At 38.2% G+C, this 26,636-nt stretch overlaps 1 protein-coding gene across 2 annotated transcripts in view; it reads left to right on the plus strand.

Moving 5' to 3' along the window:
- The window catches only part of NFYC (nuclear transcription factor Y subunit gamma), a 63,530-nt gene continuing 36,894 nt past the window's right edge, over positions 1 to 26,636 (plus strand). Inside the window, exons 1-2 of one of the 2 annotated variants that reach the window (XM_034753946.1) lie at positions 9,338 to 9,597; positions 16,060 to 16,161. The gene's annotated coding sequence lies outside the window, so the exon portion shown is untranslated. Of the gene's footprint in view, positions 214 to 9,337; positions 9,598 to 16,059; positions 16,162 to 26,636 lie in introns of those variants that run through there. The other variant, XM_034753947.1, reaches the window with a different exon arrangement.

Consider the following 26,636-nt stretch of genomic DNA (forward strand, 5'->3'; position numbering starts at 1 on the left):
TCGCCCGAGGGGGGAAGGGGCGGAGCGTCGCGTCCGTTCCACCGCCTCACGGAGCAGCCGCCATCTTGTTTCTCGCCCGCTTCGCGCTCGCTCCGTTCCTAGTCACCCCCCCTCCCTTCTCCCTTCAGCCGGGCGGGAGGCAGAGCGGTAGCGGGTCCCCTCCCCTCGGTGCCCCGGGCAGAGGAGGTGGAGGTCGCGGCGCTGGCTTGGCTGGTGAGTGGAGGGGGGCAGGGATCCGGTCAGGGGGGCGGGCTGATGCGGGGGTTCTCAGGGTGGACTCTTCCACCAGCCCGTGCCGCTCCCATTGGCCGAGCTGCCCTGTCGCCGCCGATTGGCTGGTGGCGAGGAGGCGGGCAGTGAGGACGTCGTGATGATTGGCTGTGGGAGAGCGGACCGCGGAGAGGACAGGAAACTGACGAACCCCCCTTTTCCCTCGCGCGCTGACGGGATGGGGGAAGGGCGGGAGCTGGGTGTGGGGTGGTAGTACGGTGGCCTGGCAGGCTGGGGGAGGGGGCCTGGGGCGGGCAAGGGGCGTGTAGGGAAAGGCTCTGTGCTAGTGGGGCTGGATGCCCTGGGTGGCAAGAAGGTCAAGGGGGAGCGTTACATGTTGTTTAGGGAGTATGTGGTGGGATGGAGGCTTAAGCCAAGCAGGGTTAGAGAAAGGGGTGAAATGAACCCGCTGAGGCTGCACAGCCAGGCAACTCAAATGAGTGGAGCAGGTGGAGTCCTGGGTCCCCTTGGGAGTGAGGACCTGCCCCATACATAACTGAAATAAAAACAGCATAGTTGTTTATAAAGCATGTTCTTCTCCTTTTCCAGTGAGTGTGAGCGGATCCCTACACAATAGTGTATTCTGCTTCTTGTACAGCCAATGTGTGAGATATGGGAAAGATCAATCCTTTTCTTATCACTTAGCTGCAGCTTACTTGCTGAATCCAGCTGTTAGGTTGACGGGAGGGCTTCTAAGTGAAGCTTGCTTTATACCTCCCGTGACAATGAGTGATGGGTTTTGAATGTCTTCCAGGACTGTCATGCAAAACCTCAAGTTATTAAACTTTGCATCTGAAACACATTCCTATAGTATCCCAGTTTCTCTAAAGTTGAGCAAGGATAGACTCCCAGTGGGGGATGATATCCAACCACAAAATATTAGCCAAATTATTTTGCCCAACTATGGCATCTTTCATCTGAAGCTCTCAAGAGCATTTCTCCTTTTCAAAGTTTGACCCAGTATTTTAACCTTTATGGGGGGTACGGGAAACCCTTAAAAACAACTAAAACCACTAGAAATGTCTTCACAATGAAAAATCATCAAATTAAAGCAATTGATTTTTAAACACATTCCCGTGTGGTGATTGAAACCCAAATATGACAGCACTAAGAACCTTGAAAGTGAAAATAACTATAAACAAAAGTTAAACTGACTACTTTTACTTTAATTTCTCAAACTGAGATAAATGAAAACATTAAACAGCAATGGGGGTTAGCCGTGTTAGTCTGTATTAAACAGCATAGTAATAGTAAATAGGCTTGAAATCCATTCTGTGAAGTAAGTAGGTGTTAGTCATTCCCGTTATGTAGTCACTCACCCAATTCTGTCTAGAAAGTTATGTGGCCCTTATCATTGTGGTATCTGAGCATCCCTTAGTCATTAATAGTCATTTTATCCTTGCATCACCCCTGTCAGGAAGGAAAGTACTATTCCTGTTTTACAGATAGATTTTTTTTTTTTTAATAACTTGCCCAAGGTCACACAGGATGTACGTGGCTGATCTAGGCATTGAACTCGGGTGTCTTAAATCTTAGTCCGGAGGCCTATTTGCTAGACCTTCTTTCCTCCTGAAGTTTTACAGCATCTCACTCAGAGCTAGGATTAGAACTCAGAACTCTTGACTCCCGGTGTAGTGCCTTAATGGTGTATTGTTCAGAAGCAAATGATCATCATGCTTTTTATTTCTGACTAAGCCCAGTGTCCCATATGAGATTTCAAGAAGAAACTCCTGGTATTGAGAGCTTCAGTCTATTTTAGAATCTCTGTGAATAAGCCCTTGTAAGTACCCTCATTAGTTGCTAGAGTCTGTGCAGTTGGATTGAAAGTACCATTTCTTGTCAGCGTGATAACTGTTAGGAATTGTGGTGCAGAGCAAAGGACATGGCAGCATGCAAGGCATAGTTAACTTTTTTATATTGGCCACAAACAAAATAACCTGGTGTATAGCTCTTCACTTCTTCCTGACCTAATATATTCTAACATACCTTGTTTTGGTTCACCTTTCACTATGAATTACAACTTTTTCACTCAAATGTTAATGAATTTGCTTTTAGCTAGAGCTCTTTATTCCTACTGAACACAGTGGAATGAATGAGTTTAAATGCCATTCAGGGTGGACACAAAATTCTGGGTCAAGTAAACTGGAAAGTATTTTAGTTTGGGACTGACCCTGGAAACCCCTACACAGCAGAGTAGGATTGTTCTCGGCTCTCTGTGAGCTAAGATCAAGTGTATGTAGTCTCTTGGTCTATCCAAGGCCGTGATCAAGTATCTTGATGTTTTTGGTCTTTTGGCCTCGAGATGAAAACCTTGTCTTTGCTTCTGGGACCTTGAAGTGAAAAAATTCTCTAAGTTATAGAGGGGACTGAGAATCAGGACCACTAGAGTCTTTTCCAACTGGCTGGCTGGGTGACCCTGAGCAAGTTGTTTAATCTGTACTACTCTTTCCTTCTCTGTAAAATATGTAGTATTCTTGCCTATTTCAGAGAGTTGTGCATATTTAATCTTCGTAAAGTGTGTTGAGATACTAGCAAAGAGAGTACTCTATGAATGCAAAATCATCATTATAAATACTATTTATGCAGGGACTATTTAAAGTCCAAGTTAAAATAAAGTATTTAAAATATTACACATTGTTTCCATCTGTTCATAGTAACAGGTCACGCTATAAATGTGTACCACCAAATATGATGCCTGCTAAAGTCACTTAAATAAGCTATCACCAATAACTTGTAATGTTTTCACAAAATACTAAAATGACACAATTGAGGTCAGATTAAAACTTCTGATGCTACTTAACTATTTTTCATCTGTCTACCACAAGTGAAGATTGGGAAACAGGTTGGGTTTTTTTTCATTCTTGCTCAGATCCCATTTTTATACTAAGCACAATCAGTGCAGAGTGCTTATATAAACTGGGAGGGAAATAGTTTTGTGTTGTGGAGTAACTATATTTGGCAGGTGTTCTATTGACTGTTCTTGGCACACCTTGTTTAAAGAGGCTTCTCTTTAATGTGCATATTTAAGCTTTTTTAAGTAAAGCTGATTCTTCTCTAATTCATATGCCTGTAAGGTACAAAGTCTGGACAAAAGACCACAGTGCAGAATCAAATCTGCATTTTTTTAATTACTATTATTATTATTTTTGTTCTATAAAAGAAGGGTTGGTCAAAACTTTAGCAAGTTGTATCCAGTTGGCCATTTAGACTGAATTAGTCACTTGGGCAGTTCTGACCTTACTATAAGAAAGATGACCATTTCCTAACTCAAAATGTGTTGCATCCAACATGGGGGAAACTCTACATTTGTCTTGACAGATAAAGAGGACGTTATCACAGAATTAAATATGAATAAGTTAAGTACAGTTGGTCATGATTTGATCACATTTATAGTATGCAGACAGAATCAAGGCCAGAGTAGTGATATATACACACTTGGTGCTTTAAAAGGGCCAACTTCAGAAAGCTGAAAACAATTATGAGCCAAATCCGATGGGAGGAAGAATTTAATCAGAAAAATGTGAATGATAATTGGGAATTGTTTAAGAATACTTTATTAGATGCCCAAAAATCTGTAATCCCATAATCAAGGAAGAAAACTGTATTGGTTAAAAAACTGACCTGGTTTAAGGGGAAATTAAGGCAAGTGTCTATATTTTAAAAAAATAGAGATAAATGGAAGAAAGGGGAAGTTGAGAGAAATGAAAATAAATTGGAAACTACATATGGTAGAAAATTGATAAGGGAAGCAAAGGGACACAAGGAGAAATCTGTGGCCAGCAGTTATGGCCAATAAGGAGGAGTTTTTAAAGTATATTAGGAACAAAATAATCCTGATAAAAATGGTATTGGTTCTTTACTTGACGGATATGGTAGAATTATCAATAATACAGAAAAGGCAAAAGAGTTCAATAAATATTTCTGTTTTGTATTGAGGGGGAAAAAGACATTATATCATAACTCTTTCCATTCCACTAGTATCTTGGAAGGATGTTAAACAGCAGCTATTAAAGTAGACATTTTGAAATCAGCTAGTCTGGATAACTTGTATCCAAGAGTTTAAAAAGAGCTAGCTTAGGAGCTCACTGGACCATTAATAATGACTTTTCAATAAGTCTTGGAACACCACGAAAATTCCAGAAGACTAGAAGAAAGCTAATGTTATGCCAATATTTAAAAAGGGTAAATGGGATGACGTAGGTAATTATAGGCCTACTGGTCTGACATCAGTCCTGTACAAGATAATCAAGTGGTTGATATGGGACTCAATTAATAAAGAATGAAAGGAGAATAATGCAATTAATGCCATTCAGTATGGTTTATGGAAAATAGATCCTGTCAAATTAATTTTATATTTTTTTTATGAGATTACAAGTTGGTTGATAAATGTAATAGTGTTGATGTAATATACTTAGACTTCTATAGGTCATTGGACTTGGTAGCACATCACATTTTGATTATAAAACTAGAATGATAAAAGATGGCATACATGACATGGATTAACTGATAACTCTCTCCAATTGTAACTGTAAATGGGGAATCATAATAGAATGGGTGTGTTTCAACTGGGGTCCTGCAGGGATTGGTTCCTGGCCCTAAGCTGTTGACATTTTTATTAATGACCTGGAAGAAGTAATAAAATAATCAGTGATAAGATTTGCAGATGATGCAAATTGGGGGAGTGGTAAATAGACTCAACTGCTTCTGCCTAGGGAAGTTTTGGAAGCTCCCTTGCTGGAGGTTTTCAAAAGGAGGCTGGAGCCATCCCTCTTGGAGGGTTTAGACGCAACAAATCCTGCATTTTGGCAGGGGGTTAGACTAGATGACCCTTGTGGTCCCTTCTAACCCTATGATCCTGTAATGAATAGGACAGGTCACTGACACAGAGCAATCTAGATCGCTTGATAATCTGGGCTCAAGTAAGTATTATGCATTTTAATATGGCTAAATGTAAATGTATACATTTAAGAACAAAGAATGTAGGCCATAGTTAAATAATGGGGAACTCTATCCTGGAAAGCAGTAACTCTGAAAAAGATTTGGGGGTCATAGATAATCAGCTGAACACGGGCTCCCAGTGTGAGGCAGTGGCTAAATGGGCTAATTCAACCCTTGGCTACATAAATAGGGGAATCTCAAATAGGAGTAGAGACATTATTTTACCTTTGTTTTTGGCACTGGTGCAACTGCTGCTGAAATATTATGTCCAGTTCTCAGTAACGTTCTCTACCAATATTTGTCCCATGCTATGTAACATCCTGGTATGACTCTTAATGCTTTTACTATACTAGGCTCGTTTGTGCCAAATTTCTTACAGTTGCTATCATTGATGGGGTAGACAAGGGACTGGCAGTAGCTGGTGTTTTAAACGCTGTGCCATGTGGACCTGTAAGAGAAGGTTAGACAACACTGTTTAAATACTTGCAGGTGCCTGGAGCTGTCTTTGTGCTTACACTCCCACCTGTTGTGCTGAATGACTGGGACCAACCATGGGAAATTTGGGGCAAAAAAGCTCATGTGGACACCCTCTAATTCTAAACAATTCCTTTCCCTCCTTGCGTCTGAAGAAGTGGGTTTTTTACCCACGAAAGCTTTATGCTGTAATAAATCTGTTAGTCTTTAAGGTGCCGCCAGACTCCTTGTTGTTTCTCTCCTTGGTAACCCTTCAGATTCTTGTTAACAGTTATCCTATCTCATCCTTTGTCCAACGTGTATTGGAATTAGTTCTGTTCTGTTGTACAGTTTTTATGCCTGTGAGCCACCTGTTGTACATTAAGCAGTTGGGAGGGACTAGAATACTGAGGGGCTCTGATAATTGGATATGGAGCCTTTCATCTCTAGGTTGCTGATTCAAATCCATTTCAAACACTTAATGACTAAGAGGGAGCATCAGCACCATCTGATGGCCATCTATGTGCAATGGCCTGGAAGCATCAATTCAGGTACTTGAGGACAGTTGTCACATCGCAGAAGCCACCTCCATGTCAGTCTTGGTTGTAAAGCCAAACACGGACAGAGACAGAACACTAGTTAAAGGTGGTCCCTCCAGTTAAACATTGGGAGGGCAATGGTGGGAGCTTGCTCAATGTCTGTGCCTGAGGCTCAGATTAAATAAAGAATTTTAATTCCTAGTACCTGTTCATTCGGAACTCTGTACTGCCATTAAATTTAGAAAGGAAAATGTTGTGTATGCTGTACATTTAAGTTCTTTACAATGATCAAGCTTCCCAGCTTCATAGGCCATCAGAATGTCATGATTCATCTCCCTTTTGATTCTATGCACTTGAGATCAGAATTTTTTATCTATTAGTCTCTTTAGTGTCACTATCTTTTTTTTTTTTTTTTAATGGTATATCTGAATACCTTGCGGTAGATTGTCACTTCTGAAAAAACAACTCTTATCTGTAAGCATGCAATGATAACTTTCAGTAGCCAAGATAACTAATAAGCCATATAATCAGTCAGAGGTGGAAATGTGCAACTTCCTTGCTGTCTTCCAGAATTGTCATACCTTACTAGCTTTCAGGTGGGATTTTTCAAAAGTGATCAGTATTGGCTTTACTCCCCTTGATTTCATGATAAGAATAAAGCATGTACAATCTGTGCAGCAGATCAGAATAAGGCCCTTAGACTATGTAATGTTCCAGTTAGATAATCTAAGCATTACTAGATTTTTAGAGATTTTTAAGAACAATATTATGAAGATTGAACTTCTGAAATGCATTTATTTCTATCAGCTGTTTGGGTCTAACTTAATCTTTTAGTACTGTCTCTGTGTTTGTTATGCTTCTTAACATAGAATAATGGAGGGAAAGATAAATTAATACTTATTGTAAGTGTGTAAAGCATTTTGGGATACAATTTGTTTGAAACCTGATATAAAAAAATAGATACGTTGCTGCTTTAGATGTTGCTAATCCCCTATCCAAAGCACAAAATACATTCCTACTTCAGTATATGTATGAGAACATTCTGTGTTTAGTCCGTTATTGCAAACCTTGGGCCTGATCCAGAGCCCACTGCCCTCAATGGGAGTCTTTCTATGGACTTCAGTGGGTTTTGGATTAGACCTGTTGTCGTATGAACATTGACCTTGAAATATAGCAGCCTCTGTGGCTTGATTGGCATAAAGGTTTATTTCCATTTTAGGCACATGTTTTCAGTTACTTTTAAACCCTGTTGTTTTAAATTTTTCTAAAATTTTCCAGGCTTTTTCTCTGCCTGAAAGTGATGATGGTTTTATTTTAGAGAGGTGGGTTTTTTTGGGGAGAGTGTGTGTGTGGGGGGAGGTGTGGAGGGGAATAGTTTAGATGTTTGAGAGCAGGGGAACCTGTTGTAGAAACAATACTTGGAATCCTTGTTTGAACATCAAAAATGACTGATATTAGACTCTTGAAATATGGCATGGAAATAGCCTTCATTGACACTTACCTTTTTAAGCGTTCCATTGGAAAATGATCTTGATTTGGTTGCCTTAACAGACTTTGAAAATTGAGTACTGAGATAGCACAGAACATTTTTTAATTGTGCTAAATTCATGAACTCAAAGCTAATGAAGGTCATGCTGTATATGTGTGCAGAGCTAACACCTGCAGAATGAAATAATTAGAGTAGGTAGGTAAAGGGCTCTGTTGGCATATTTGCTTCATTCATGAAGTGTTTTGTAAGGTCAACAGTGAATTAGGTACCATGGAACCCTTTCCCCAAGTGAAGCAGTAAGTTCATGAGGCAACATAAGGTACTCATGCCTTGGAGGAAAAATCAGCATAGCTCCTGAGACTCAAAGTGGTTCTTTCCTACTGACATCTAGTATGTGAAGAAGTGCTTTCTACTGTGGTCCTCATGAGGTTCATGGGATAGGGCATTTTGTGATGTGTAGCCAAATATTTCTACTTGATGATTTTTTTTCCTCAAATACAACATAATTTTCTACAATTGTGCTACCTGTGTACATTCTTTCTACTACTGGCTGCTACTCCTGTGAGCGCCACACAGTCCATGAAAATCACTAATGAAAGATACACAGTGAACCATTCATAACATACTACACATTAAGTAAAATGTATTTTAACTATTTATATTTCTCAGTGAACATTAATGGCATATGCCACCTATGTATTTATCTAATTTAACTTCAGTAATCTGCCTCATTTCTTGAATTAAATTTATGTGCTGCCGATGAAAAGAGAATGTACATGCAAGTGCAAATGTGTACATTTTCTTAAACAGTGCAATATATAATAATGTAGTTATGCCTTGTATCTTATTGCATTCACAAAGTTAAGGGTTCACATGCAACCTGTAACTGTGGCACTTCATGATTTTGAGTGCTTAGTTGTTCAACCTTAAAGTTGTCTTAGCTTGTTTTGTTTTTTAAATAGAATTACTTAGAATGACAGATCTGTTTTGGAAAACTATAAAAGGTTTTTGTGCAAATAATTAAGACTAGGGCTCAGATAGATTACTTCAGTTCTGCTACATTAAATTTAAAGTTAGTTTAATTGTTTTAGGCTTGCTTTTCCTGGCTTATAATAAAGAAAAGCCTATGTTGTTTTCACACAGTAACTTTCCAGTGTGTGCTTACTGTCTTCTCAGATTAACTGCTATATGGTACTGTATTGATGTTACACAGACAGCCTATCTGGCCAATCAAAAGCCCCTAAATTATCTTATTTTTTTTAAATGGACCTCGGATAGCCAATAAGAAATCCTTGGGGTAGGAAATAGTATGACTCTACGTTAGTGTCAGGAAATCTAACAGACATGCAAGAGCGACTACTTTAGATACAAATATCTTGTCATTTTTTGTATTATGTATATTTACTAAATATTTCCTTATATAAGTTTCCTTCTAGTTTGAAGTCTGTGTCTGACCCCTGTTCTGCATCTCAAGGTAACTTTAAAACAGGAAGTGTACAATGGAGGTTAGTGATGACATGAGCAGCCAATCCAGACTTTCTGAGCTTAACAGATAAAGGAGCTTAACCAATAAGACAGCAGCGGAGGCAAGATTTGGTGTCAAATAGCATGCTAGATTGAATGCCTTTGACTGTTAAAGTGGAAGGAGGCTGCACAGTGTTTCATTGGCGACTCGGGAGTTTTTCAGTGAGGCAGGGGTCAGCTGAAAGACAAAGAAAAATGGCGAATAGTTTGCTGGGAGGGCAGCTGTTCAGTTATGAACTGCATTGGACATTCCAGAACCATTTCTCTGCATCTCTTGCTGCCTTTGTTTCCTCTTCCTTTTTGGTGGGGGATGGATAGGAGTGACTTGCTTCTCCCTGTCTGAAGAGGGATAATTAACTGCTTGTAAAATTAATGCAATTCCTGGTAAGTTTAATTTTTGTTTTATGTGGAAATCACAGAAATTGTCTAGCTTTAAGGAGAGGAGATAAGTTGAACTGTCTCAGAAAATGGCCACTTTACATTCCTTGCATACCTTACATTGCACCTACTGTACCTTGTTCTGTTTGGATTTTGCATGCCCTTCAACTGTATTTTGCTAGTTTAGTAGAGATAAGGGAAGATGAATGAAGAAACTATTAATTTTCAAAGAAGTACAGTGATAAAATACTTATTCTGAACAACGAATATGGAGATTCAAAGCTCGAACTATTTTTCAGAATAATTTTTCTTTGTTCAAGTGCACTGAAGCTTTCATAGAAGAAGAAAATGTAATATTTTGAGTAAATTTTTCTCCACATTTCCTTTTACTTTAAAGGTACAGAGAGCACCAGTGACACTGTTATGAACTTGTATACAAATATGCTTTACTGTCCAGTAGGATTTCATATTCAGGGCCCTGAATCATAAAGTTAAATTCTTTCATAACTTTCCCCTCGTATATGACGAATAGTACTGCTTCTTTAAAATGGCTGTATAAGAATGGGTAAAATTTTGCTGTCTTCATTCTCACTGCAGGATATTCATAATGTCTTCAGAGCCTGACTGAAAAGGAGATACATTAATCCTTTAAATCACATCCTTTATGAAGACCACGAACATAACTCTTTAGATAGCATGTACTACAAAATATCTGTCACTTCTTATACAGCCTTCTTAAAATTGTAGTACTCTTACTATTATCAGAATGTAAAAGTCATAGTAAGTGCAGCACATTCTGTTGCCCTTGCAGATAATGCCACATTTTTAGGTTAGGGGATATGAAGCCTAACATTAGCACATAGGTTGCTAATCAGTAACTATTCAGTTCTGGGAGTAGCGAAGCCTTGTATCTCTTGTACAAACATCAACAGAACACTTGACAAGTATAAGCAGCCCTTTGTTTTCCTTTTTATTTGCAACTAAGGACTGAAGGTCACTGGAATGTTCCTGCAGTAGAGCAGTCTTGCAGGGTCTGTAGTCCTGCAAAGGACAGCCATGGAAACAGAGAAAGAGAGAGTGCTTAACTTAGAAGTTTTTCAGTGTAAAGGATGTGCATGGCAAACTGAATAAAAGACTTGTATTCCATATTTATTTATTGCTCTTGCAGTCGAAATGGTGCTGCAGTGAAAGTTGCTGGAGCAAGGCCTTCCTTCGCTAGGAAGAGTGACCTTGAAATACTGCTGCTCCGAGTTTAGAGAATGAAGGACAAAGTTTGTTTATACCACGTTGAACTGGAAAAGAGCATATAAGTTGAAAAATGAAGTTACTTCCGTTGTCTGGGAACATTGATGTTGGCATGAATAGGCTGTAGATCTAAATTAGAAATCATTTTCAACAAAGATCCAAATTACATCGCAGTCCTTCTCTCTTCCTCACCCATACCAAAAGATTCTAAATCTCCCTGGCATTAGTCGTTGCATTGTCATGAGTGAACTGCATGGCACAGATTCAATATTCCCATTCTGGTGCTCTTTATCTTCTTTCTAATCTTCAATTGTTGGCCATGGAAGTGGTTTTCTAAAAGTCCGAAGTAGTTATGTTTGTAGCTTATTTTTGTGTGGGAGATGGAAAAACAGGCCAGAACATTATTTCTGGATCTTAAAAAAAAATGACTGTTCTGTGGTGTTAATAACTGTGGCAATAAAGGCATGCATGCTGGAATTAAACTTTACCAAGAGTCAAGAATAAAAGGTCTGTGATTAGCATGGTCTTCAGATACTAACTACTCAAAATATATATTTTGCATTTAAACTAATTACACCTATCAATAATAACAACAAAGAGTCTGGTGGCACCTTAAAGACTAACAGATTTATTTGGGCATAAGCTTTCGTGAGTAAAAACCTCACTTCTTCGGATGCAAATAAATCTGTTAGTCTTTAAGGTGCCACCAGACTCTTTGTTGTTTTTGTAGATACAGACTAACAGGGCTACCCCCTGATACCTATCAATAATGTCTTCTGTTTGCAGACAAAGGCTATTCAACTTCGACTTCTGGGTTGTATTAGTGCTAATTCTGGGTTACATCCATGCTAGTTTCAAATTAGAGAAGGTGATAAGGTCAGGGGCACTACACTAAGGGCTTGTATACATATACACTTAACACTACAGCAGAACAGCTGCCCTGCTTCAGTGCAGAGGCTACCAACACTGTTGGGAGGCGTTCTCCTGTGGGTGTAGATAATCCACCTCTCCACAAGGCAGTAGGTAGGTTGACATAGCAATGTGGACACAGGGACTTAGGTTGGCTTAACAGTGCCACTCAAAGGTGTGGATTTCTCACACCCTGACCAATCTAGTTAAACTGACCTAATTTTTTGTGTAGACCAGCCCTAACATTAGCCAAAATTGTCTGTACTGGAGGGTCCCTTTTTGTATGTGATCAGTAGTAATATTAAAGCTTTGTACAGGGTTAACAGCCAGAATCAATGGACTTTTACTGTGATTATGAAGATCATTAATAACATTTTCAAGCAAAAGAATGAATGACACTGTGAAGTGTTCCCTGTGAAGATTAAGATTTTTTTTTTTCCCAGAGAAATGAAGGTAAGATGCATTGAACCATTTTGAATTTTGGAGCAGAGGTCAGAGGCTGGAAGGGGTGTGTGTGTGTGTGCGTGTGTGTGCGCGCGCGCATGCATGCACACACTGTAAAGAGAATATGTGCTTTTTAATGTCCAGTTCTTACTACTACACACATCATTGCTTAACATTGCCAGAAGTTAAGAGCTTAATTAATCATAGAATGTCAGGGTTGGAAGGGACCTCAGGAGGTCATCTAGTCCAACCCCCTGCTCAAAGCAGCACCAATCCCCAAAGAGATTTTTGCCCCAGATCCCTAAATGGCCCCCTCAAGGATTGAATTCACAACTCTGGGTTTAGCAGGCCAATGCTCAAACCACTGAGCTATCCCTCCCCCCAAAGCATTAAGATGGATGCATCTTTATTTAACTATGTCAAGGCGGCCTGAAGAACTATAAAAGTGTTTCAGTAGAGCTAGTAAGGGATTTATTTACAAATGGGACCAGTTTCTATCTGCTTTCTTCCCCACCACTGTGCAGGGCAGGAAGTGTAGGAGATGCACTTTTACCCCAATTTACTCAGTGCAGTAAATTTAGTAGGAGCCTAATCCTGTATTCTGTGCTCACCCAAAACTCCTATTGGTTTCTTTGAGAGTTTAAGGTGCCCAAGGAACGTAGGTTTGTGATCTCAGTTTGAGAGGAACAGATTTCATTTTTTGTGTTTCAAGTCCACGTGATAGTGAAGCCAGTTTTTAGTTTAAATGAGGTACCTATATATATAATATATATATATATCCCATTGTTATTGCAATTGATTGTGTGTGTGGAATTTTGGAGTTGAAGTTTATAGTGGGGAGAACTGTTGTCCACAGGTTGAAAAAGTATCAGTGGGATATAGAATGATTGAGTGTAGTTATCCACTGGAAGTCAGTTTACAACCAAAGGGCTGAAAATTCGAGTCTCATGCTGTGGTAAAGTATCCATATTTCAACTTCTATGGTCATGTGAATCAACTTCTGCCAATTTCAGCACTTAGCCAATTTGTAATAAAGTGAAATTTGTATGGTTTCTGTCTCTTGTACCATTTTTTTAAATGTTGTTTCTCAAAACATTAGTGAATTAATCTCCTGGTGCCTCCAGGTGTCAGAAAGTGTAGTCAGCACTTGTTAGAAGAACATTGATTTCAGGAACAAACTTCCAAGATACTAAAACTTATTGGGAGTTATCTTTTGGATATTGTTCCTTATAAGAGAATTCTCTTGCAATCCTGAGATGTTTCTTATTCAGGAGTCTTTTTGAGTCTGAGGGATTTCTGTAGTCTGTTTATAACTTCCTGCCCTACTTGGTCACTTTGTATAAAATTGGGTCAGTCTGGGTAGTCTTCTTTTTCTTTTGTTCACTGAAGATGACTCAGACTTGTGTAGGGTGAAGATTGGTGGTATTTGTATAGTGTGCTGTTTATAGGACAGAATTGTAGAAGCTAGAAATGCACAAGATTTAATGGATTATCCAGTCAACCTCCCTAGCAGTTCAACATCTGCTGGCCTCAAAACTGAGTCAATGGACTCCTCAAGTATTTCCTCAGGTAAAAGTAGGATAGATGTGCTGTTTTTAATTTCATTTTTCACACAGTTTCTTTATTATTTACAAAGCACATGGATTAAAAGAATGAATAAAGAAATATACAGGAAAATTATTTGAACAATCTTCATATGCAAAATAAACAACCTTCCTGTCCAAAAAAATCACAGCTGTTATACAACAAAAAGCATGCAAATATTATTTTTTCTTTTCTATCTGAAAAAATAAAAATTTCAAATCCATAATTATGCATGCATTAAATAGTTACAAGGAGACTTTTTGCTTTCTATGACTTATTTTTATACGTGGTGTCTGCTGATAGTTTGGTGCTATTTTGAATTGTTCTTTCTGCCTTTTCCCCCTATTTGCAGTTTGATGGTTGGTCCTACAAATGCAACAGAAGAGCAAAGAAATATGTAGCACTTAGTGCTGCATTAAGATTAAATCACAACTTGGCCCCAAAATTGCTGCAGCATCTGTGTTTGAGCTCAGTGTCCTATATGAACCCTGTCTAGTGCAACTATTAAATAGTTGGTTAATAGCACTTAACTGGCTTAGGTCTTTCAGCCAGTTACATTGTTTGGTTGTCTAATGGTAGTTAAGTGTATGTGAGTATATGTGATTTGTTTATTCAAAAACCTGTCTATATTCATATGTGTTGTGTATCAATAACTCTAGTATGTGAGGGCTAACATTAAAAAACACACACACAACCCCCCTCCCTAACCTCCTCCCCACCAAAAAAAAGCATATGGTCTAATCCTACATTGTTTTAAGAGTATTTTGCCTGAGTAAGGACTACATGTGAGAAATCTATATATAATGCTCAGTCATCCCTGCTGTTTAAAATACAAAATGCAGCAAAAATAAAGTCAAAACTTAACCAAACGCTAAATAAAGTTCTTGGGTCATGGCCAGATATCACCCAGTCCAGGCTTTCTTGGATTGTCAAGAGACAGCAAGTTCCAAAGGTGCCCCACAAATGAGAGCTGTGTTGTTGGCTTTCACATGGAAGTGTTTACTATTGACAGTCTAAAAAGATTTTCTCAAGGAAGTTAGAGTAGGGTTCATAGAGCCACTATTAATTTTTGAGTGGAGGCAGGAGGGTATCTTCTCTGTTCTTTGATGTTTTAAAGAGAGAGGAACTGAAGTGTGTTCAGGAAGCCCAAGTTATCTTTTTTTATTTTTTCTTAGATGTAGAATTGGTTTCAGGAATCTTCCAGGGCTAAGAGAATTATTCTTTTGGATTTTCCAAGACGTTATGAAATGCTGCTTTTTGTTGATGTTGTTAAATTGTACACTATTATTTTGGTAGTTACAAGGGCTTCATTAACTAACTTTTAATTCTGTTCATTTTTTGAACAGTTTTAACCATGTTTCTGAAAATATTAGTACTTGAAGGACACTCACTTTCTCTTATATGCTTATTGGACACTTACCAGATAGTAGCCTAAAGTTATGTAGAAAATAGTGCATAATGTAGGTATAAATCACAAAATTCCTAAAAATACCGTTGAGTATTGAGGTTACTAATGTTCCAGCCCAGGGCACATTCTAAATAAGTATAGTTTGAAATGTATGCTGACATTTATTGCTGCCACATATTTGATCCTGAGAATATATTTATGTGCCAAAACTCATCATCTTCAGTCCTTGAAATTAGATAAACTATTTAATATATTTTTAGACGTGACAAATCCACTTAATTTGTATCTCACTGATGCCAAATAACAGCCCTGAAATTTCATCAGCATATTCTGTACAAATCTGAATAAGACACATCATGTCTCTGAGGAGTGAGAAGTTGTCACATTTATTTCGGGAGTGCTTTTTTAAGTTAAATTTAAAACCACGCTACATCAGCCTTTCACAGTTCTATTCCTTGGGCCAAGTAACTTTTTTTTTTTTTTTGATAGGTAAGTTAAATATCATTCACTTATTATCCACCTCATGATCATGAATAACAGCAAGTGAGTAAATTTTTGTTGTGTCTGGGCTGGCAAACTCATGGTTTGCAAAGCTTTGTTGCTACATACAACAATTTAAATTTATAAAACTACAATATATACACATATTTCATACTAGATTCCCTGAGTGAACGAGATTAAAGTTAGGAGACAAGTTGCACCATTTGGGATGTTGTTCTAATGTATACAAAGTACCTAGTATTTTACCATGTGAAATAGACCTTATTCAAAAAGTGTTCAGATTATTAGAGTCCTTTACATCTTTTCTCAGCATTTGATATCGAAATTTATATATACAAGGTATATCTTAACACTTGTTTTTTTTTATCTATCTAAAGGCCCTTTGAATCCATTTTTATTCTGTATGGGGAAAAATCTTGCCAACATTGAAACCAAACCTGGGAAGGACTGAGTGCAAAGCGAAAACACAAAAAATCTTGGTAAATGTTTAACTTTTTAAGTACCAAATCTTAACTGTGACCTTGTGCTCTCTGGTTCAAAGGAAGAAAGGAAACTAAAATAACTGACACAAACAGCAATTCAGATTAGTTTTGCTTACTTTTTAAATGGATCACCTTTTAAAAACATTAAAATTGAGCATTTTACAGTCACTATGACACTTTAGTGGAGTGCTGCACTAAGAAAATGTCAGTTATTGAGTCTCTTGCATTCAGTTTCATACCTTTCAGTGCACTGAAGGTGTCTGGTGGTCCTATCATGGAATAAACCCTATGGTGTGTGTGTTTGTCTAATTTGTAAATAAAACTGAGAACCATCCCTCGGATTAAAATTAGAGAAATAAATTTGCATAACAAATAATATGTGCAGTTATTTTGTTTTCAAAGTCACATGGATAAGACAGTGGAGTTCTTTAACATGAATTCTGTGATATTATGTAATAGAAGTACTTTGCCCATAGTGCATTTCAAATGAGGAGCTCAAAATGCTCTATAAAGATAAGTATTATCCCAGTTTTACAGATGGGGAAACTGAGGCATAGCAATTCTGACTTGTCCACGGTCATATAGTAAGTCATTGCCTGAGTTGGCAATAGAGTCCTGGCCCCTACTCTTAACAACTAGACGATGCTGCCCTAAGTGTATTAATTCACATGCAAAATTCAACACACGTTGGATATCTGGGTATTGATGCACACATCTCTTCGCATAATGTAACTTTACTTATGTTTATGGTCTATATGACAAATACTTAAGTGCTTGCCAGAGTGTTTAAAGAATAGTTGCTTCCTTTTGCAGGTTACTACAACAAATGTGGAGTCTTGGTCCCTGATCCTGCAAAGACGTAAGCACATGCCTAACTTTAAGCATCAGTATTTCCATTAAATTCAATGGGATTACTGACACGTTAAAGTTAATCATATGCATAATTCTTTTCAGGATCAGGTCTTCATCCCAGAGTGTGCACTTCAGAAGGAGTCACATGGCCAAATTAAGTTCTGCTTCCCATGTGCGCTATCACTCGCTCCACTGTCATTTAATGGGTTACACATGGCACTGCAAGCTAGTCATTCCTCACTTCTATTCATGGCTCTGCAGCTCACTATGACCTTGGGCAAGTCTTGTGCCACAGTTCACCAAAATGGAAATATGTAAAATACATCACAGGGGTGCCGCGGGAACTCATGTTTGCATAGTGTTTTGAAGCTAAAAAGAAATATATCGTGCTAGGTTTTTATTATCCAAGCAACTTAAGCATCTAAAACTTTTTCAAAAGGGGGAAAGTTTAAAATGAAACTGAGGAATTATAGAAGTTTCTTGATGTAAAGGTGTTAGAAGGAAACATGTATTTGTAAATACTGTATGTTTGTGAGAAGCAGTTGAATATTTGCAGGTGCTCTTTTTTATTTGAAAAAGCTATCTCCTTGAATATGTACATTAAGCCCTCATTGAAGTCAGTGGGATATGTTCATGTTCATCTGAGGAAACGTTCTTATCTTTGCAGCACTGTTTTATGGAGATAGCTTCAAAATTATCCTGTAAATTAAATTCCTCTATAGCCATTTATAGAAAGATGTGCCTAAATCTCTTGATTCTGGTTGATATTCTTGCCCTAATTTATGCATAACTTATTTCCTGTGCATCAAGATAAGAATTACTGTGCTTTACGGATCACTGCATTGTTGCTGCTGCTGTGTATGCCAGAATAATTGTATTTAGCACTTTTGTTTTTAAAGTGCTTTACAACACTCCTGGAATTTCCATTTTATGGAGGAACTGAGGCAAATAGATTGTAACTTGTCTATGGACTCAAGAGGTCATATCAGCTGTGATTAGAACTTGTGGATCCCTGACTCCCAATCCAGTGCTAAGAGCAGAAGACCCTGTTTTTATGGCAGCTGGTTTGTTGGCATACAGTATGATTCAAATACACCTCTGCCCCGATATAACGTGACCCGGTATAACGCGAATTCGGATATAACGCGGTAAAGCAGTGCTCCGGGGGGGCAGGGCCGCGCACTCCGGCGGATCAAAGCAAGTTCGATATAATGCGGTTTCACTTATAACGCAGCAAGATTTTTTGGCTCCCGCGGACAGCGTTCTATCGGGGTAGAGGTGTAATGCAGAATTGCTGCAACCATATGCAAAATTTAGAGTGTAAATTTTCAATCCAGTGCACATTTTTTGGATGTGATTCTGATTAATATTTATAGAAATAATGTGGCTAAATCCTGGGCAATGTAGATAGGTTTACTTCAGACAGTCTTCAGTATTTTGAAAAGCTTAAGAAATTGCTACTTTTCACAATTTGAAATGACAGTTTGTGCCATGTACAGCACCATGGGGTCTCAATCTTGATTGGATCTTTAGGTGCTACCATAATAATAATAATAATAAATAATTATAATAAGCATTAATATAAAACATTCTGTTGTATTTTGCTGTAAAGATTTTGCGGAACGGGAATCCCATTTTTGGGTCATGTCACTGAATCATGGTCAAGCAAGTTGGGGTCTCTAGGAACTATTGTGCAAATAGCCTTTAAGAAGTAAAATGTGTTTAGAAAGGAAACTTAAAAATCCCTAGGGGTCTGACAACCCACCTTTCTAATGAGGCCTTTGTAAACACTGTAGCTTAATTGCATCCTTTCCAAGGACATATCAAGATTTCTGGTGGATATTTAAAAGCTGGTAGATTAATTAATACCCTGCAGCTTGATATGAACCTTAAGGTTTGCTGACAATATTTTTTTTGATTGATTGTATAGGAAAGCATGCTATTCCACTTTCCCAGAAGATTTCTTCATTTTTGGATGAATTGGTCATATTCCGAAAAGCTAGTTGTAACAGGATTCTGTACAGGAATTTGGGGTACATCTGAGCCACCCTAAGCTCCTGTGCCAGAAGCCTGTATGGAAAGCAGTAACTGAGTCACTCTCTGAAGTTAGATCAGGAGTGTCTGGTTAGCTCCAGTCAAGGAGTATAAACATAGGCTCTGCAACTATCAGAGCCAATTGGAAAGAGATAGATAGGGGTCCTGCAGGGAAAACCCTAAGAACAGTCGTGCTTAAAGAGAAATCTTAGGTTGAGGTTTAATTCTGTTGTTGTTTGAGTTGTCAGTAGTCAGACCCCTGGAAAATGGTAAGCACAGGCTTTGTGGTGTGTGTGTGTGTGTGTGTGTACTGTGCTCATAGTAGAGTGAGGATTCTACTTGCTTACACTAGTATATTTATATTGCTGCGTGTTTAAATCACAAAAATGTTGGTCCTTTTTTTCTTGAATTCATGTGGATCAAGATATAAGAAGCATTTAAAACACAATTGGAGAATTCTTTTAAAAGTAGACTAAGGATCTTTTCCTGCACACTGGCTCAGATGTGACCTAATAGAGCCTGAAGAGACCTAACTCTGCTTATTCAGGGAATTCTTTCTTTCTATATAGGAAATCTAGATAAAATAAGAAGTATGTTTTCCTCATGTGATCACTTATTGATGTTATCAGCTATGCAAATGTTGACCCTCATTTATTGATTTCCGTTAAAGCACTGCCTTGCTGGAAAACAAGGTGTTGATGTATCGAGTTAGTGTTTATTATAAAAGGTCCAAAGAGACTAGATATCCACTGATGTTGACAATTATGTGGAGTCAAGACTGGTGTTTCTTTATTGTAGTTTCCTGTTTATAAGTTTTCACTGCCTTAGTTGAAATTAGATTCTTCTTGTTTCCAAAATTAATAAGCGGTTCTACAGTGCCACAAAATTATTTTTAAATTATATATAAACATTAAATACATGTTTTTTCCCACTTGTTGTTAAAAATATTTTTTCTGTACCAGACCTTTTTTTGTTTCCTGTTGTGGATATATCAAAAGTGGAAACAAACCTCTGTACCAATTCAAATTACTTTCTGTTGGAAAGCATTTGTCGTGCATAGCTATGACTGTATATATTGGGGCCTAGTTCATTACAAATCAGATACCCAAGCTGCACATTCATTATTCTTTTTATGGAATACTCTGAAACACTGAGCCCCTAAGACTCTTTCAGGTCATACCTCCCCGTCTTCATGTACTGTCTTTTGCTTGACCATCTTTCCATTTCAGGAGAGCTGGATGCAGGTCTCTGGTTCTTATCAGTGCCTCCTCTTAGTCAGCATGCTGGTTGCACACTACTACTACAGCACTCAAGGTTAGACAGCACAGTATTAAAAATGCCAGTGGCCTCCTGGAGCCCTTGTCTACACTAATGGTCCCTCTGTTGCTGCTTGTGGATCTGCATCAGTGTTAGCAATAGGGAGAACTTTCCCCAAAAATCTGGTGTTAGGCAAGGCCGGGCAGTTACTAACATGTTCCAAGTCCAAGCTAGGACCCAACTAAGTGGAAAGTGGAGAAAGGGATGGAACTGATGCTGTAGCATCGTTAGTTTGGAAGCAAATCTGTCCACATTGCAGCACTAACCTAGCGATCTACACCATTGTTTAAAAACTGTTGTCAGAATAGTTCTGTAATGCTATCCAGAACCTTGCTTTACAACCATTTTACGGCATGGTGCTCCAGCTTGGACAGGGACTGAATGTGTTTGGGTGGTGAAGAGAACAGTCTCTCACCATGAAAGCCGGTTAAAAATCGGAGCTTTTTTTTTTTTCTTTTTTCCCCAAGCACATAGGATTCATTTTCTTTCTGTGACTGTAGTTCTTGTATCTTTTTGCTGTCAGCTTGCGGCAGCTATATTATTTGGCCTCTGTCCTAAAAATTATTTGGAATGGTAAATGGAATACATTTGAGGCTTTGATAGTATTTCTTGATAGGTGGGTCAGCTGCCAGACTGAAAGTTTATATGTCCTCTTGAGTAGGCCTTGAAGCAGAGAAATGTACAGCGGGTTCAGGCACTTTGGGAAGCAGTTATCAGACCATTGGTATGGTTTCTCAAAGGATGATTTCAAAGCAAGATCACAGTCAGCTCTTGGGACTGGAGCAGGGCAAACGCACATGTAGAAGAACAAATGCTATTGATCAGTGGCCCAGAAACTAGCTTTCAGTACAGCTAAGACATTCTTATTGTTGCTGAGACTGTAAAATGTCATCTCATGCAGTTCATTTTCAAGCTCGCAGTTTATATTCTGCAGTCAGAGGGTTGAATGTGACTTGTTAAAGGTAGGGCGTGTGGCCTTTGCAATTAAAATATAATTGCTGCAGTATCTGGCTGTGGGTAATGTGCTGCTTCCCCAGTTCATATGTAGAAAGCAATTGTCATGCTCAGACCAACTTTAAAGAAACGTGCTTTACTAAAACTTTGTTAAAATACATGTACCCTTTTGTGAGGATATTTCTTGCTTGCTAGATTGTTCCTGTTCTTGATGCTGTCATGCTCAAGTGCCTGTGATGACATAATTTATTACTATGGAGAGCAGATTTTTTGATACACGAGTTTGGGCTCTGCATATCTAATATCAGAATCTGTCCCTTGAATTGTGGAGACTGCAGCAGTCTATTTTGAAGTTTGTAGTCTGAGGACTTTTAGCCTGATGCATTTTTAAAATATATTTATCAGAAAGATAATTATGAATGTTGATAAAACAAATATATGCTCACTTTCTGATACTGCAAATATATTTTTGATTCTGTTGGCTTCCAGTTTCTTATGTTGTGTGATAGGCGAGATGCTCTTTATTCTTCCTTTTTAGGTACTATTCTTCAATAGCATGAAATATGGGCTCTACATTGTTTTTCCTTTTCTTCAACTGAGCTTCCTGATAGAAAGACCTTTTGTGAGTAGTGGATTTTGTAACACCAACAGCATCCTGAGGCAAAATGATCTTTCTTGTTGGAGCACTAACCATTTTTAGCTCAGGCATGTTTCTCCTGTTCCTTTTGTACTTGGGAATGATATACTAGAACGTGACAGGACAACAACAAAATGCAGATATAAAAGTAATCTTGTATTCCTGAAGCTGCTTTCATTGAAATCATGCAATATATATTTGTACTAGAATATTTATTTGTAGCATTTCATTAATGCTTCACAACATAAAGGCAAAAATACAGTAGCACAATTCAAAATGCAAAAACAGTGCATTCAGAAAGTAAAACTCATTGGATACATTAGATGACAAAGGAAATCTTATATGAAGATACTGAACATTAATGTAAATAGAAAAAAAAAGTGAGAAAATAAGAATGGAAAAGTTCAAAGCCTGGCCTAGTAGCATATTAAACATGAGACTACAAGCCAAGAACTCCTGATGGCCAATCCTGGCTCTGCCATTAATTCACTTTATAGCCTTGGGCAAGGTGCCTAACCTCTCTTTCATATTTTCCTATCTGTGAAATGGAAAAATCTTATTGTATTGGAGTCTGATGAAAATTAACTGGTGAGTTTTGTACAGTGATTTGAAGATTTATAGTGCTGTATACATGCTAAGTACTCGTACTGCCTATTAGGAGGAGGCTAGATAAAGTGGGAGATGTTCCAGGACCCATAAGCAAGCACCCAGATCCTGCAGGTAGGGGAGCACAGGACTGTCCGGTTTATATAACTTTCTCAGCAGAAATGAGGCCAAGGAATCCCAGGTTGTTTGAAATGGTGAGATTATTGTCTCCATATATGATTTTAGAGATTCAGAAGAATGACCGTGCTGGGGATCAGACCAGTGGTCCATCTAGCCCGGTATCCTATCTTCCGACAGTGGCCAATGCCAGGTGTTTCAGAGGGAATGAACAGAACAGGCAGTCATCGACTGATCTATCCCATTGTCCACTCCCAGCTTCTGGCAAACAGAGGCTAGGGACATTCAGAGCATGGTGCTGCATCCCTGACCATCTTGGCTAATAGCCATTGATGGACATATCGTCCATCAACTTACCTAATTCTTTATTGAACCTCATTATAGTTTTTGCCTTCAGAACATCCCCTGGGAAATGAGTTCCACAGGTTGACCGTGCGTTGTGTGAAGAAGTACTTCCTTTTTGTTTGTTTTTTAAAACTGTTGCCTATTAATTTCATTGGGTGACCCCTAGTTTTTGTGTTATGAGAAAGGATTAAATAACATTTCCTTAATCACTTTCTCCACACCAATCAAGATGTTAGAGCTCTGTCATATCTCCTTTTAGTCGTCTCTTTTCCAAACTGAAAAGTCCCAGTCTTAATCTCTTCTCAAGCAGAAGCTGTTCCATAACCCTAATCATTTTTTGTTGCCCTTCTCTGTACCTTTTCCAATTCTTATATCTTTTTTTGAGATGAGCGACCAGGTCTATACACAGTATTCACAATGTGGCCTTACGATGGATTTATATAGTGGCACTATGATATTTTCTGTTTTATTATCTATCCCTTTCCTAATGGTTCTTAACATTGTTAGCTTGTTTTTTGTTGTGTTTTGAACTGCCACTGCACATTGAGCAGATGTTTTCAGAGATCTATCCACAATGACTCCAAGATCTTTGAGTGGTAACAGCTAATTTAAACCCCATCATTTTGTATGTGTCATTGGAATTATGTTTTCCAATGTGTATTACTTTGCATTTATCAACATTGAATTTATCTGCCATTTTGTTGTCCAGTCACCCAGAGTTGTGAGATCCCTTTGTAACTCTTCGCAGTCTGCTTTGGACTTAACTATCTTGAATAATTTAGTATTGTTGGCAAATTTTGCCACCTCACTGTTTACCCCTTTTTTCCAGATCGTATATGAATATGTTGAACAGCAATGGTCCCTGTACAGACCCCAGGGGGACACTGTTATTTACCTCTCTCCATTCAGAAAACTAACCATTTATTCCTACTCTTTGTTTCCTGTCTTTTAACCAATAACTCATCCACGAGAGGACCTTCCCTCTTATTCCTTAACTGCTTACTTTGCTTAAGAGCCTTTGGCGAAGGACCTTGTCAAGACTTTCTGAAATTCCAAGTACACTCAATCCACTGGATCACCCTTGTCAACGTGTTTGTTGACCCCCTCAAAGAATTCTAATAGATTGGTGAGGTATGATTTCCCTTTACAAAAGTCATGTTGACTCTTCCCCAACAAATTGTGTTCATCTGTGTGTCTGATAATTCTGTTCTTTACTATAGTTTCAATCATTTTGCTTGGTACTGAAGTTAGGCTTACTGGCCTGTAACTACATCAGCTATCCTCCAGTCATCTGGTACAGAAGCTGATTTGAATGATTGGATACATACCACAGTTATATACATGAAGCTTCCATAAAGAGAGAAAGCAGAACCGTAAACAGCTATTCAGACATACAAAAACTCCAGTGACTATTCAGTAGATTGAGTTTCACTATAACACTACGTTTTGTCTTCTTCATGAATAGAAGAGCTACTGTATATCAGACTTCAGAGTGGTAGCCGTGTTAGCGTGTATCAGCAAAAAACAATGAGGAGTCCTTGTGGCACCTTAGAGACTAACAAATTTATTTGGGCATAAGCTTTCATGGCTAAAACCCACTTCATCAGATGCATGGAGTGAAAAATACAGTAAGCAGTATATATAATACAGCACATGAAAAGATGGGAGTTGCCTTACCAAGTAGGGGAGTCAGTGCTAATGAGGCCAATTCAGGTGGAAGTGGCCTATTTGTAAGGCAACTCCTATCTTTGCATGTGCTGTATTATATATACTGCATCTGATGAGGTGGGGTTTAGCCACGAAAGCTTATGCCCAAATAAATTTTAGTCTCTAAGGTGTCAGATGTTTTTCACATACAGCTTTAAAATGCAAAATGGAAAAAAACAAACCTTTCACACAGGAATGAGCTTCATCTACAGATCTCTAGATTGCATCTATTAGCCAGTGGGCAAGCAATTTTGTGTAATTTTCTCTAGTCTTCTGAAATTTGATCATCCCAGTCCGAGTTTATCCCTCTTCAAAAACATGGGATGGGATAATAAGTTTTTTAGTTTCATGTAGTATAGCATCATAAAAATCCTATCATCCCCCATAAACTCTAGTGATTTATTTTAATTATGCTGTGTTCTTTATTTCTCTTGATGCTGTTGATGCCAGTCAGCAGAGGCGTGTGGTTCTTGTTGACACTGCTTTTGAATTTAAGGGTCTCTTTCACACTGAGAGCTTCTAATTAAATTACAGTCCTCTTCTGCTGCAAGACTATAACCTTTTCCCTGTGGAAGCTTGTGTCCTTTTACTATTTTGGGTCATTTTATGTTGGTTTTAATTCAGACATTTGGTCTAGAAGTCAGAGCATGCGCCAACTGCCAGAAAGATCAAGTTCTATTCCAGGCTCTGATGTTGGCTTGCTGTGCAACTTGGGTTGAAGTACTTAAGTCAAAATCTTTAAAAGTAGCTTGTGATTTGGGTGCTCAACTGCAGATATCTTTGGCCTGATTTTTTTTTTTTTTTTTTTTTTTTTTACCCCTCTTACAGTAGTGCTAAATTTGGGTACCAAAAATTGGAGAACGTTTTGGAAAATGGCCTTAGCTACTCAATGCTTCATTATTTTTTCCTTTATAAAATTGGGGCAAAAAAAATGAAGCATTGAGTAGCTATGGCCGTTTTCCAAAATAACCCCAATTTTATAAATTGGAGAATAAGTAGAACTTCTGTGCCTCGTAGGGTTGGTTGTAAGATTTAATAATGTTTGTAAAGGTGATCAAGTCTTTGAGTTCATTAGATGAAAAAGTGCGATATAAATGCAAAATGTTGTTTATTATGGTAACCTGATGATACAGAGGTTGGTTTTGGCCTTGTATTTTTCAGCAGTGATTCTGCTGGCCACATTAAAGAGCAGTATTGTTGGACATTTTTGTGCACTCATGTCCTGGGCTAAAAGGATAGTGACAATGATAATGCAGAGAGGCGCTTAAAGTAGGGAATATGAGGATCCCAAGGGTTCGCAGTACATCCCAGAGAGAGGAGTTTTCAAGGGAAGTGAGGCAAAATGAAATGAAATCCTAGGCCTTGTCAGCACAATAAATTTGTATCAGTTAAAACTAAATTGATCTAGAAACTGACGTAGTTAAATCAGTGCAACTGTCTTCTTGTGTGGGCATTTTAATTTTGGTTTGTTTACTTTATATCGATTTACTTTAAATCAAGTCTGACATAAGGAATTTGTAAATTGAAATCAGTATGTGCAATCCTTTTCTTGTGTGGACAAAATTAACTAAATCAGTTTCTGTATAGCAGTTTAGCTAAATCAATATATTTTTCTTGATCCTTTCTCTGACATAGGCAGATGTTGTATCCTTTGAAGTAGAACCATATCTCTCTCTCCAGCACTTACAAGCCTGATTTGTAAACTATCTGTGTTCTGCAGATTGTACAAAACTCATCTGTTTGATAAAATGTTGTGTATTTTGAAAAATGACAGTTTTCTCCCCACTGATCTTTTTTTTTCTTTTTCTTTTTTTCTTGGTCTAATTAAACTGAAGGAAAATGATTAGGTTGGTGTAATCCCCCTGCTTTCGTCTTTTTTCTTTTGCAGGCCGACTTTCGAAGT

The sequence above is a fragment of the Trachemys scripta genome, chromosome 20 (assembly GCF_013100865.1).
Source record: "Trachemys scripta elegans isolate TJP31775 chromosome 20, CAS_Tse_1.0, whole genome shotgun sequence".
NCBI lineage: Eukaryota > Metazoa > Chordata > Testudines > Emydidae > Trachemys > Trachemys scripta.